General features: G+C 47.3%; 1 protein-coding gene across 2 annotated transcripts in view; it reads right to left on the bottom strand.

Moving 5' to 3' along the window:
- The window catches only part of Farp1 (FERM, ARH/RhoGEF and pleckstrin domain protein 1), a 237,018-nt gene that overhangs the window by 148,899 nt on the left and 73,028 nt on the right, over nucleotides 1-15,091 (bottom strand). The gene's annotated exons all lie outside the window — the stretch shown is intronic.

The raw sequence follows: 15,091 nt of genomic DNA, 5'->3' as shown, positions 1-15,091 counted from the left end.
CTTTCTCACTGACTTCCAATTTCCACTCCCACTGTCAGCTGTCTGAGAGGACCTTAAATCCCGACTCTTACGCAGAGAGGGCTCGGCTCGCTCATCAAAGGCTAAGCTCTCACTTCTAACCCAATTTACAGCAGTAACAGAAAGCTCTTCTCTCGGAAGAGCTAAGCTCTTCCCAAGCTCCTGCAAGTATGGCTTCACAGTCTGGCAATACACGCAGCAAGAGGACCGGGATTCGGGATTCTGAGGTCTGAAGAGAGCGGGCACTGCCCCTCGGGAAAGGGCACAGCTTTTGCTGTTTATGGAAAGGACAATTTTCAGTAGCCTCGGGCACATCCATTTCCTTGATGGGTGGTGAGGGTGGAACGGAGTCAAACCTATGCCCAGACCAACCTGTCATGCAGATTAAAATTATGGTACTTTTTTCTATACAAGCCAGACCACAATAAAGTTTAAAAAGACAAAAGAAAAAACTGGACCCTGTGTGGTGACACACACCTAGAAATCCCAACACTTAAGAATCTAAGGCAGGATGATTGCCACAAGTTCAAAGCCTGCCTGGAATACATAGTAAGGCCTTAAGGGTGGAAAACAGAGACCAGAAGATAAAGACACAGCACCTGCTGGCTAAATTTATCACAAATGATACGACAGGCAGTCTGTCTATCATTATATCCAGTTCTCTTCTACTTTACAATTATGTAGAACTCTCTAGAACTTCCCGGCATGTATATTAATCAAGATGGCACCCTTGAACTTTAAATGAAATTCAGACGGCTCAGAACTAGATCATTGATTGGCATTCCCGTCAAAAAAATGAGGGAGGGGTAAGGGGAATAAGGGGTGTGAAGCCTGTTTCTTCTGTTATTTTATGTCGGAATGGGAGTTGTGGGTCCTTTTAGGAATCTGGTTTAAACCGTACCCTGAAATCTAAAGTGGTTGGAAGGAACAGCAGAGAGGTGAATATAGGACAGACTCAAAAAGGATAACTGCAAATTCAAACTTCAGGCCCAGTTTTATCAGGAAAGGGACCGACAGTCAATCCTGACAATCTTTTAGAGAGAGCTGCTTCTTACTCAGTGTGACACAGGCCTGATAGCCAACAGTTCATAGCCGCCCTCAAAGCTGCACGCCCGGCACCTGTCTGGTAGCAGCCTACATCTCCTACCCTGGGCACCAACAGTTCATAGCCGCCCTCAAAGCTGCACGCCCGGCACCTGTCTGGTAGCAGCCTACATCTCCTACCCTGGGCACCAACAGTTCATAGCCGCCCTCAAAGCTGCACGCCCGGCACCTGTCTGGTAGCAGCCTACATCTCCTACCCTGGGCACCAACAGTTCATAGCCGCCCTCAAAGCTGCACGCCCGGCACCTGTCTGGTAGCAGCCTACATCTCCTACCCTGGGCACCACCAGTTCATAGCCGCCCTCAAAGCTGCACGCCCGGCACCTGTCTGGTAGCAGCCTACATCTCCTACCCTGGGCACCACCAGTTCATAGCCACCCTCAAAGCTGCACGCCCCGCACCTGTCTGGTAGCAGCCTACATCTCCTACCCTGGGCACCACCAGTTCATAGCCGCCCTCAAAGCTGCACGCCCGGCACCTGTCTGGTAGCAGCCTACATCTCCTACCCTGGGCACCACCAGTTCATAGCCGCCTCACAGCTGCACGCCCGGCACCTGTCTGGTAGCAGCCTACATCTCCTACCCTGGGAATCAACAGTTCATAGCCGCCCTCAAAGCTGCACGCCCGGCACCTGTCTGGTAGCAGCCTACATCTCCTACCCTGGGCACCAACAGTTCAAAGCCGCCCTCAAAGCTGCACGCCCCGCACCTGTCTGGTAGCAGCCTACATCTCCTACCCTGGGAATCAACACGTGTCCGTCATTAGGAATTTTGGTGCAGCTTTATCATTCCTTTATTTTACCACGAGTTTTTACATCACTTTATTCCACTCAGACAATGCTTCCCAAAGCTGTGCTCACAGCCTCAGCCTGGAGGAAACAGGCAACAGTTCTCGCCCACACACAAAGCACAAGTTTTTACACGTGATGTTTAAGACCTCTCTCTCCACAGTGGAAAATGAACAGTAGGTTTGGAAACAAAAATAAAAAAGTCAAACCCTACCTCCTCCTCCTCCGCCAGCCTCCTCTCCAAAAGCCCCTCTGCAGCTGGGTCCAGAAGCGCAAATCTGTAACACCAGCACTCAGGAGGCAGAGGCAGGGGGATTGTTGCAAGCCCAAGTCCAGCCTGGTACAAACTAAAAACAAAAGATCCCATCTAGCAAAAGGCATATCTTTAACTTGCTTTCTGAGGCTGTGTTAGGCACCATGACCAAAAGCAACTTGGAGAGAAAAGGGTTATCTGGCCCACGGTCCATCTCTGAAGGACGCCAAGGGCTGAACTTGTAGCACGGACCACGGGTCATGGAGGAACCTTACTTACCGACCTCCTCCTTGCTCATTTGCCCAGGCCCAGCTGCATCAATTTGCAATTAAGAAGATGCCCACAGATATGCCCAGGGGCCAATGTGAAGGAGGCAATTCTTTAGTTGAGATCATCTCATCAGCTCTAGTTTCTGTCCAGTTGACAAAACTAACATAAGCCATATCATATGCCACCCGATAACTTGAAGGCAACAGCTCTCAACTCAAGGGTCGCAAGTCTTTGGCAAACCTCTCTCTCCAAAAACTATTTGCATTAAGACTCATAACAGCGGCAAAACCACAGTTATGAAAGAACAACAAATAATCTACGGTTGGGGTCACCACAGCATGAGGAAGTGCATTAAAGGGTTGCAGCGTTAGGAGGGGTACGAGCCACAGCTCTGAGTGTGGCTCTGAGGCCTCTTCTCCTGAAGCTCCCCAGCCTACACGGCCCCTCTTCCAGTCTGGAGCCTACAACAGAATCTTCCAGCCCTGCTTACCTGCCTCGGCCCCATCCTACTGTCTCCCCTCCCCGAACTTGAGACAACATTTTAACACGGAAAACTTCTCGAGGATAACTTACAAACTCCATCCTTGTCAAGGAGCTTCTGATCAAACAGGACAGTAATAACTCCAGGCCAAAGAACTCAAACCATCAGCAACAGAGATGTGGCGTCGCCTTTTGCTTTGAGCATCTTTGCCACGCCGGGGAGCCTGGGCTCCAAGGTGGTCTAATGAGGAAAGAGGAAAGGGGAAAGAGCTGGGAGCCTACAGAGCCTGGTATATGTTCCCCGTGGGATCCTTCCTGGATGCGTAAGTATTTCAAGTGTTCCCAAGAACAGGGAAACAGTCTAAATACCCTTCCTGATAATCAGGAGGAACTACAATTCTCCTAAGTATTAAAAACATCCCATATATATATATATATATATTTTAACTCCACCTTTTGCACTGGGCAGTTGGCTCCCCCCATAAATAACTTCTTTGCTGGTGGTATTCAAACCCCGGTAAATACCTTGAAGAAATGTACATGGGAAGTTTATCAATGTCTCTGCCTTTCTGCCCATTTCAGTAAAGCTCTGATCAGATATGATAGTATTAGATTTATGACTGTATATGCCTCTGATGACATCTCACATGGCAGCATATTTCTTTTTCCTAAGTATTTACACACATGGTATTTAAATGCAAATCCTCATACCATAACAGAGCCAGTATTAAATGCCATATGATCGGGTTACAGTGAAACATACTTCTATCATGTTTTTGTAATAAGAGTGATTTAACCAATGGTTTTCAGTGGGGTTAGAAAGGCAGCCTGTTCCCAAAGACTATATACTACGTATGGTTTTGTTGCTATAAAATGGACCAGAAGAGGCAAATTTAGTTCATCTAGGAGAGAAGGGAACGGAGAACAGTTTCTACAGTGGGAAGACACGGGAAACCTATTAGGGTGATGGCCGCCCACCCCTGTAGAAACGCTACAATTCACTGAACTATTGAGAGTGTCTCCTGGCTGGGCGTGGCACACACTTGTAACCTCAGCACTCAGGAGGCTGACGCAGGAGGGTCACGAGTTTGAGGATGACCTGAGCTAAGAGCAAAGACTTGTCCAACACACAAATGATGTGAAAGAAAGCCATATAAAATGACGGGGAAGTGGCCCAGATGGCCAGTTCAGGGACATGGGGAGGCAAAAGGGCTTGACGAGACCATGGGCACAGCACTCCATTCCTCTGGTGCACAACAGTGTGGAAACACTTGGAAACACTAGGAAACTGTGAGCTTCAAAACAGATGAGACAGGGTGTAAACGTAGGTAGAGTATAAAAAACGAAGAGTGGAGACCAAGAGTGGGTACACATAAACGAGGGGGCGGGGCGACAAAGGACACAGGGGATGTGAAAGAGGAAAGAAACACACGTGCTGGGCACAAGAGAGGTTGCAGGAATCACAGGAAAAAGTGAATCTACCAACACACTTTGCCCCAAAATGATATAAAGATATCTACTAAGTTATAAGCTAATTTTAAAATTTGCTAAATGGCTAAACAGTAAATTCTGTTCTCTCCATGATTAAGGGAAACAACTTTCAGTGGGTAGCACCTGGTTTGAACCCACCACGGGATATTCTGCTTTTCCCCCACCTTAAACACCTGCCACCATGGGACAGTCTGCTTCCCCCCACACCTTAAACACCCTCCACCACGGCATCTGTTCACCATGGAGTGGAGGCATCATTCTCCAGCACTGTCCTTATACGGTGTGCTTACCTGTAGCAAATCCTTCCACCTCACAATTAAGAGTGTGTGTGTGCCATGAGCATGCACACATACATACAGACACACAGACACACACACACACACACAAACACAAAGACTGCTTGCTCTATCAGAATCAAAATTTGTGAATTAGTAAAATCCGAATTAATAAACTTTCACCACAAAAGAAAAATATAAATTGTAAACTACCAGCACTTGCTCCATTCTTTTGGAAATACTTTGAGCAATAACAGATTATGAGCATTTTCAGTCCTAACAATGGTCGCTAATTTGCATCTTCTGTTTACACATACATATTTACTGGTGAAATGCAAACGGCACTCTGCCATCAGTCTCTGCGAGCAGACTGCGCTTGGCCCTGCTGCTGGAGCTGGGTTCCTGTGGTTTGGGATGGAGCCCGGGGGGGCTGCACGTCTAACCAGTGCTCAGGTGGCACGCTGCCTGAAGGTTACAATCTGAGATGAGACTCATTAGTTCAATGCCACACATGGTCTATAGGCTCAGTCTCTGGGGTGGTCCAAAGCCAGGGTGTTCAGAAAGAGTAAACACAATACTGTTTATAGGATTCAGACTTGGGGAGCAAACACTGAGGTAAGCCACTTGGTTTACTGGTATCAACAATGCTGAACATGATGGATCACCTCTCTTATTCAGCATCCGGAAGGCTGAATCAGGGTTGCTCTGAGTGTGAGGCCAGCCTGGGCTGCACAGTTCCCTGGCTAGCCTGGGCTACTGTATAAGACATTGACTCAAAACACCTAACAGGAAAAACAAAATAAAAATAAATAAAACGGATAAACCAAGTGTGTGGTTGCAATCCAAGGATTCTATAAACTGAGGCAGAAGGACTGTGGTCCATCTGAGACCGGCGGGGTTAAACAGCAAACACTAGGCCCGTTTTAGACACTGTCTCGAAAGACCAGGTAGAAAATATTGCTATAACCTGACTCATCATAAGTATCAAGTAAAGACTAAGTTTTTACAAAGCAGGCCTGTGGGCAAACATGCTAGCCAGTCAGCAGGACCCAGGGGGCTGGTATTACACCTTCAAACCACTGTGTATGGAGGGAGCCATTGACTGCTCACAGGGAAGCAAGCCTTTTGAAAACCCAGCTGCTCACAGATACAAGCACCCGCGTCAAGAGTGTCACAGCGCACAGGACGTTGTTAGAAATGGAGGCACCGTGTGAGCGCTCCCTGCTAGCAATGGCCTGTGACAGGGCTCTTACAGAAATGAGGGTTTTCAAAGCCACACGGGTACAGTATGATAAAACAAAAGCCGGGGCAGTTAGGAGCGGGCTCACAGGTGTGCCAGCGTCACAGCTGCACAACGAGCTACAGAAGAAGAAGTCCATGCGGAGGACTCTCTGAACGTCCACAGGGGACAGTGCCTCCATTCTATTGGTGTGGTGGCCATCTCCAGCTGACTCTAAAGATATGAAGTTTCACATCCCAGCAGACTTTAGACTCTGAACAAATTTACCACCCAAACCCACTAACAATACTAGACCATGAAGGGGCAGGAGAGAATAAACAGATATTACGGTTGCTAATAATACTATAAATATAACATATCGTTTTTAGGAGTGCTAGAGATTCAATTCAGGGCCTCATGCAAACCAGGTAGGCACCCAACATAGTGTTACACTTCAAGCCCAGATAGAATTTGTTAATAATCTCTTCAACTACTGTTGAAAAAAAAGTCCGAACTTAGAAGAAAAAAAGGTCTCCAAGAGCCATCTCTGAGAGCTGCAGAGGGTCTCATTATATGGGGTCTCCAGTCCAGCAGCCTCAAGGTGCTAAGGGAAGGGCTTAAGGAAGGGCAGAGAAGCAGGGGAAGAGAGAGAACACAGGAACAAGAAGGTCCAAACTGAAGCCCTACCCACAAACTCCAAGACACCAGCCATGTCTTCACAGTGTTTCACTTAACATTCCTGAAGCAAGAAAGGCTTTCTCAACTCATTGCTCCACATTGTGTGTGTGTGTGTGTGTGTGTGTATTTGTGTGTACAAGCACATACACTTGCATGCTATGGCACATGAGGAGGTCAGAGGGCATCTTAGGGGAGCCAGTCCTCCCCTTCCACTGTGTGAGTCTCAAAGCTTAAACTCAGGCCATGCACTTTGGCTGTACGCCATCTGTCTCGGTGGCCCCACCTTACTTTTAGAGACAGGGTTTCAAGGAGCCTGGACCACAGTGACTAGGCGGGACTGCCTTGCCAGGGTCCCAGGGCTCCTGTGTCTCTAGCTCCCTAGAGCTGCTATCACAGGTACAGATCGACACTGGGGCTCTTCAGCGTGGGTTCTAGGGATCAAACCCTGGTTCTCACGCTAGCGTGGCAAACATTTACTGACCAAGCTCTCTCAGCCCCGGAACTCGTTATTAAACCCAGAACAGTTCCTATCCTCGGCTCCACTCCCTCAGTTTGCTCCCAGGTGCTGCTGTAGCTTGCCAGATACTTGTGGAACCTGTAAGGGCAGAGTTAGTTCGTGTAAGAGATCAGGTCCCGCCAAATTCTGCAGCTCCCCAGCAAAGTGCTTCGAGGACATGAAAGGGAGCATTTAATGGCAAATTTAGAAGTAATTATTATAAATATAAGCTGACTGGCATTCCCCACCCCCAACAACATGCCCTGACTAAACCCAGCCTGGGGTGTTTGCAGGAGGAACAGTCTAAATTTGACTCAACCCACAGGAGCCCCTCACAGGAAAAGCAAAGAAAGAATGGAGAAACTGGACAGCGAATGACTACTGCGTGTCCCCTTATCGCCCCAGAGTTTCCTGCACGGTTCACTACATGTGTTCTAACGTCTTATTTATTTTCGCACTGTAGCTACAATACTCTTCATCTGTCTGAAAACTGTTCTTGTCTCTTATACAGAATGGAAAAGTTGAGTTTCTTCTTCCAAATAGACGGCATAGTGTGTGAGCATCACTTACCAAAGAAAGAGTTTATGTCTCCCACTTTACATAAATGATGTGTGTGTGTGTGTGTGTGTGGAAGACAAGCTCACTCTGTAGACCAAGCTAGTCCCACACTCAGAGAACCTCTGCCGCTGCCTCCTGAGTGCCAGGATTAAAGGCGTGTGCCCTCACATTTGGTTTCAATCACTTTATACTTCGCCTTCCAGATGTTCCTCCCACGTGACCCTGTATTTCTGCCCCAGATCCCACGTCTAACCACAGACTCTGAGGCTACACCACCTGAAGGGCAGGGCCCACCCAGCTCACAGGTATCAGAAATGCCTTCAGTGTTTACACATTCCTTCTTCCCCATGAACTTCAAATTATTTTTCTGGTTCCCTGTCTTCTCCTAGACTCCGCCCCCACTCCAATCCATGATTAGTACTCTATTTGGAAAAGCACTAAATGTACATATAATTCCTTTGCGAGAGTTAGTATTTCATACTGCCCTCCCCTCCTGGGGAATGGTATATTCATTTCCCATCCGCAAAGTCTTGCTGCAAATTGTTTTTAACAGTGTGTGTGTGTGTGTGTGTGTGTGTGTGTATACACATGTGTCATGGTGTATGCGGAGGTTAAAAGACAATGTGTGGGCTGGCAAGATGGCTCTCATCAGGTAAAGGTGCTTGCCACCACGCCTGATGACCGAGTTCAGTTCCTGGGACGTAAATGGTAGAATGGGCTTCAGCTGACCTCTGACCTCTAATGTGTGCTGAGTGGGTTCTCCCTGACCATGCAGGATCCGGGGACTGAGCTCAAGGCTGTCAGGCTAGACAGCCAACTCTTCACCCACTGGGTCATGCCACCAGCCCATGCAGTCCCGTGCCACCCTCATCCGACGTGTGCCTTCCTGGTTAAGCCCATTTGTAATTGTTTTTACTCTCGGTATCAATTTTGAAATGTCTTTCTTATATCTGCATGATCACCCCAAGTATACATGAAAACCAACTTCTATATATTTTCTTTATACACTTTTCAATATGCACTTTTCAAAATGATGATTATTTTTTAATGTATGCAATAATAATCTTCAAAAATACAAATGATTTGATCTTCCCGTTTCCTTTTTTTTTCAAAAGATTTATTTATTCATTATGCAGACAATGCTCTGCCTGCATGTGTCCTACAGGTTAGGGGATGGCACCAGATCTCATTACAGATGGTTGTGAGCCACCATGTGGTTGCTGGGAACTGAACTCAGGACCTCTGGAAGAGCAGTCAGTACTCTTAACTGCTGAGCCCTCTCTCCAGCCCAAACTTTCCATTTCTTACTACACCATAAGTTGAAACCTTGACATTAATAGTGTGTATCAGCTCATTTGAGAACGGTCGTGAATCTGGCTGGCTGGCTGGCTGGCTGGCTGGCTGGGGAACATCTTCAGTTGTTCACCGTTGAGTTGAGTGTCTGCCACTGGGTTTTGGCAATTAGTCTTCACCATACTGAAGTCATCTGCTCCTGCTTTGCTCAGATATTAAAAGCCATGGTCAAAAACATTCATAAGCTTTTAAAAAGATTTTCCCCCTTTAATTTCCTCTATTACTTTGAAAACTTCCCTGACTGTTGAGTGATCCCTGCACTCATGGAATAAGCCTTAGTCTCAATGTGCTCCTTCAGCCGAGCCCTGGGCCGAGCTCAGAAGTCCAGCTGAAGAGAGGGAGCAGGGATTGTATGAACAAGGAGGGTCAAGATCATAATGGGGAAACCCACGGAGACAGCTGACCTGAGCTTGTGGGGGCTTGCGAACTCTGGATGGACAGCTAGGCAGCTGGCATGGGACCGACCTAGGCCCTCTGCATCTGGCTGGCAGTTCTGTAGCTTGGTCTTCTGTGGGGCCCCTGGCAGTAGCACCAGGACCTGTCCCTGATGAATGAACTGGCTTTTGGAGCCCATTCCCTGTGGTGGGATGGATACCTCGTCCAGCCTTGCCGCGGGGGAGAAGTTTGGTCCTGCCTCAACTTGATGTGCCATGCCTTGTTGATTCCCACAGGAGGCCTGCCTCTTTCTGAATGGAGATGGAGGAGGAGAGGATTGGGGGGGGGAATAAAAGGAAGTGGGGGAAATGAGAGGAGAGGAGGGAGGGGAAACTGTGCTTGATATGTAAAATAAACTAATGAAATGTTGAATAAAAAATATGCTCCTTCTTTGTGATTTCTGAGGGGAGTATTGTTTGGTTTCTTTTTTTTTCTTTTGCAGGCAGAGTCTTGCTGCTTAGTCCAGGCTGGTCTTGAACTCACAACCTTCCCACTCCTGGCTCCTGAATGCTGGCTTACAAGCATGGACCTAAGCTTCCTGGCTCTAATTCACTAGTATTTTACTTGCGATTATGGCTCCTATATTTGCCAGTATATTTTCTGTGCCCATGGCATCGATTGTTTTGTGGTTATATTATGCTCCTAATAATATAGAAAATACCTGGCTCGTTTCAGGATTGCCTATAAAACTGTGTGGGCCTGGTGCTCTTGAACAAATGAATATGGGTGAACTCACCCTGCAGAAATGTAAGGAGCCGTCGATAAGCATTTATAGACATGGCCGCTTGTGCTGGCATGAAACCTGGAAATATCTCAAATGTCTATCAACAGAAAATAAATTGAATAAATTATGGCTTATCTAAACTATGAGTTACTATGTAGCTATTAAAAAGAATTAGATTGCTATCTGTGGATCTGGAAAGGTGTCTATAATGAAAAGAATGAATCCACACACATACGCACACGCTGACAAGAACGGGCCACTCTGAGGGAGTGCAGGCAGCTGTGGGGAGGGAGAGCATTGTATTAGAAGGGAGAGAAATTCTAAAAGAATGACACAAACGTACATCAAATTCTTACAATAATTGCCTCGGAATGATGGGACTAAGAGCAGCTTCTCCTTTCCATAATTACGAGTGTTGTATGAATCATACTTAAAATTCAGTGCAGGCGAGGGTCCATGCCCCTCACCTTTGTCTTTAAGCAGCAAGCAATCAAACCCTCACGCGTCATGTTCCCTCCTCCAGGGTGAAACCCCCTCTCCCCACACCAGTCTGCTCACTAAGGGTGTGCTCTTTCTGAGCAAGTGTCCAGAGACTCCCATTCCTGGGTTTCTCTGTCTATGGTCAAGAACTTCCCTTTCTGGTTTCACACTGCCTATTTAAGTCCCAAAGCCCAGCTTCCTGGTCCCACCCACTGCTTCTAGGGACAGAACTCTCTAAGAATCAGGAAAGAGAATTTAGGGAGCTGAGAGGAAACATGACAGGCAATGCTCGTTGAGAAACAAACACCTGACCTGCTGACGGTGTCCACCTGCAGGACTCAGCCAAGATGCTGGTACCAGGGGGCAAACGCACCCCTTCCCGAGTGGGGAAGAGATCCCCACGGGAGGTGGACTGTTCACACACATCTTGAAAGCACCGATGACTATTTCCCCCCAACAATCCATTTCTACTTGTTGAACCATGAGACTCCATCTTTCCAAAACCTCCTGAGTCACATGGGCTGCTCCACTGGGGAGCGATGGCCAAGCAGAGGCAGTTGATCTCTCTGTTACAGGGCAATCTGGTCTACACAGTGAATCCCAGACCATTCAGGGCTACATAATAAGATCCTGTCTGTCCCAGTCAGGGTTACTGTTGTCGTGATAAACACCATGAGCAAAAACAACTTGGGGAGAGAAAGGTTTATTTGGCCTGCATACACTACACAGCAGTCCACTGAGAGAAGCCCAAGCAGGAGCCCACACGGGGCAGGAACCTGGGGGCAGGAGGTGATGCAGAGACCACAGAGGAGCGCTGCTTACTGGCTTGCTCCCCAAGCTTTCATAGCCTGCTTTCTTACAGCCCAAGGGTGGCATCGTCCACAGTGACCTGGGACCTCCCAGATACGTCACTAATTAAGACACTGCTCTATAGGCTCGCCTGCGGTCTGATCTCCTGGAGATTCCTCACTCTCAGACGGCTCCAGCCTGCGTCAAGTTGACATAAAACTAGCCAATGCATTCTCTCTGTCCATTCACCCATCCATTCCTCCGTCCATCCGTCCATCCATCTACCCATCCATCCTACAGTCACTTTTGGAAAGGCTCATACCTGATTTCTGAAGGTGAATAAGGGTGAATGATTCGACTTTCCCCATTTCTTCCTAGACATGACCAGAAGCTACCAGACCACCTGCTGGGAAATGCTGAAAACACCCAGAGACTAAAATCCAGTCAGCTTTTTCTTGCATTTCTGTCACCTATAAGGCGCAACATGGCATATAAATGAGGCCCAGGCTCTCCAGTGGGCGACCACTAGCCCTTTCTGGAGTGCGGCCCTCATCGTCTGTCCAGTCGCTGACACAGGCCGCAAAAGAACTCCATCCTTTTCACAAAAGTCAGCCCCTAGAATCTCAGCACCTGTCTGGCCCTGCCATCAGTTCCTGTTACCACACAGAGTTGTTGAGAGGCCTCCAGCGTGAACAGCACAGATAAAAAGGGATTCTTAATGGAGACAGTTACTCAGGAGGTACATTTTTAGACACAGCCTTCCAAAATTAAAAAAAATAAAACATCCTGGCTGCGTGTTTCCAGAGATTGAAGAAAGTGGCATAAATACCATCCTGGTCCATTCTATGACGCCATCAGGGGAGAGCAAAGGAAGGGAGCACGGGGGGGGGGGGGGGAGTAGAGAACAGAAACAGAACAGGGACCACTTTCAAAGAGCTGCTTGGAACGCCACAGCTTACTCAAAAACAATGTGCAGGGGTGAGATCTGCACGCCAAGTGTGGTAAGGAAACAGCACTCAGCTTGGTGTGCAAGAGAAGTTCACTGTGAGTGTTTAAAAAGTTCAAGTTTTTAGAGCCTGAGCCTTAAGTCCACATTTTATTCTTGGTGACAGAGTCTCACTACATAGCTCTGGCAAGTCAAGCAATTGGAATATAGACCAGGCTAGCCCCACGCTTGCAGCAGATCATCTGACTGTGCCTCCCACATATCTGGCTCTGTAGGCATTTGTGTCAATCTGGCTGCTGGACACTTGTCACTTACGGGTCTGTTCACAGGGTGCATGTTTGGATTTTGGGCTGAGATACGTGTGCGAACGTCAGTCTCGCTTTACAGTTACATCTGTATGAGGCTTTTTTGGTAAATACAACGAGAAGAGAACAAACACTTAGTGTCCAGCGGCTCAGCGAACACAAGGGCTCTGTGTGTTGAGTCCTGACTCCCGGGATGCACTGGACACAGCTGGTTCGCACCTGGGAGGTTGCACAGAATCCAGTTCCAGACTGAAAGGAATTTGGCATCTCTCTCGGCATCAAAATTCATAAATAGTGACTATCAAAATATAAACAGGAGATTTTGAAAACCAGAATGAGTGGTGTCCGAGTGCAAACAATGCCAAATGGACTGGAACTACGTCTGCTACCTTCCAGGTGACTGGCTACACAACATATTTCATGATTTTAATGAAATAACATAAAATCTACCATCTTGCCCATGTTTGTATCAAGTATAACCACACCGGTCCCTACAGGTCTCTTGTAGGAAGTCACTTGTTTGTTCCTGGCTGCTCAGCCCTGAAATAATCACACAGAAACCATATTATTTGCAGTACTGTTTGACCAATAGCTTAAGCGTATTTCTAGCTAAACTCATATCTTAAATTAACCCATCTCCATTAAATCTGTGTATCGCTGTGTGGCTGTGACTTACCGGGTAAAGCCCATCCAGCATATATCTCTGGCGGGGCTACATGGCTTCTCCTTGACTCCACCTTCTTTCTCCCAGCATTCAGTTTAGTTTTTCCCACCTAGCTCTACTCTACTCTGTCAGGTCAAGCCAGTTTCTTTATTCATTAACCAATAAAAGCAGCACATAGACAGAAGGCCCTCCCACATCACAGGCCCAGCTCCTCAGCCTGAAATCTGCTGCTGGCTATGCAGGGAGTGCATCTTGTTACACTCCCCTCCCCCATAGAGGCCGCCACTGTACTCCTTTGTCCCCACAAATCTGGCTACATTGGGTAATTCTGATAAGTAGGATCCTACTAAATTGGTCATTCATTTATGAATGCTCCTTCTGTCATATATACACTGCATGTTCCTTATCCGTTAATCTGTGGATGGATGCTTGGGTTGCTTCTACATCATGGTAGTTGCTAATAAGGCTGTTATGAATGCATGTGGGCAGCTGCCTCTTCATGATCAGCTTTCTGTTCTTTGGTGCATAGTCCACTCCCCCCAAGGTAAGATTATAGGATCTTAATTTTCTGAATTAAGTTATATCATTCCCAGCCACAGGAAGCAAAGGCCCCAGTTTCTGCACTCCCTAATAGGACCTGTCATGTCCTGTTGGGTCAGTGGATGGATCAGTGGCCGTCCTAATGCCGTGCGAGGTGATATCTCCTTGAGATCTCCATCTGTACTTCTCAAATAATGAGTGATGCTCTAGGGTGCTTACCAGGCAGTTCGAGAAAATGAGGACAGCAGCAAGGACTTGCTTTTCTAGCATGGCAGACACACTGAATGAGGAGGAATTTGCTGGCTACAGTGAACACAACAGGCCTAGTTGGGGTACCGCTTGATACCCCGCAGAGTTGGCGCTGTGAGACAGACTCATGGAACAATGGCAGTGGTGGAAGACAGAAACTCAGAATTTACCCACTTTTATCAGATGAGAGCAGCTGACATTTTCTCACACTCCAGAGCCACCTATACATCAGTTCTCAAGAGTTAACCACACATGGGACTAGAAGGTTTCAGTTCTGAGTGTCCTAGCGGCACAGCTGGCAATCATACCCCTCAGGAGTCTGAGGCAGGAACACTAAGTTCAAGGCCAGCCCGGTCTACATAGCAAGCCATACTGAGGATTCTTACCTCTTCATGTTCTGAGACATCAGCAGCAAGTGGCCTGCCTATTTTTCAAATGATTCAGAAAATCAACTTTAACTTTAACTTAATTTTTTTCTTTAAAAAAAAAAATAGAAGTTAGAGAACCAGACAGTGGTGGGGCACACCTCTAATCCCAGCACTTGGGAGGCAGAGGCAAACAGATCTCTGTGAGTCCAAGGTTAGCCTGGTCGACAAAGCGAGTTTCAGGACAGCCAACACAGAGAAACCCTGTCTCAAAAAACCAACCCTCCCAACACCCACCAAAAGAAGTCACATACATAGGGTGAATTATATCCCCCCAAATAAAAAACCCCAACAGGACCTGACTAGGAAAAGATTTCCATGCAGACAACTAAAGTTGGGACTTCTCTTAAAACGGCTGTGTTTTCAGTTCAAAGGGGAAAGAGGAACTAACACAGCAAGAAAACCTTGTGAAGATGAAGGAAGAGTTTAGGGTGATGTCCCATGACCCTCAGTATATTAGTTAAGGCAAATATGTGAGGAAACAGCTTGAGAAAGGAGGCCAACAGATGGCTGGGCAGGTCAAGGCACAGCAGACATGGGAACTCATGTAAAG

This window comes from Myodes glareolus, chromosome 12 (assembly GCF_982192425.1).
Source record: "Myodes glareolus chromosome 12, mMyoGla1.1, whole genome shotgun sequence".
In the NCBI taxonomy this organism is placed as follows: Eukaryota; Metazoa; Chordata; class Mammalia; order Rodentia; family Cricetidae; genus Myodes; species Myodes glareolus.
Note: the sequence above shows the minus strand (reverse complement) of the source record. Positions and strands in the feature narration are given on the sequence as shown.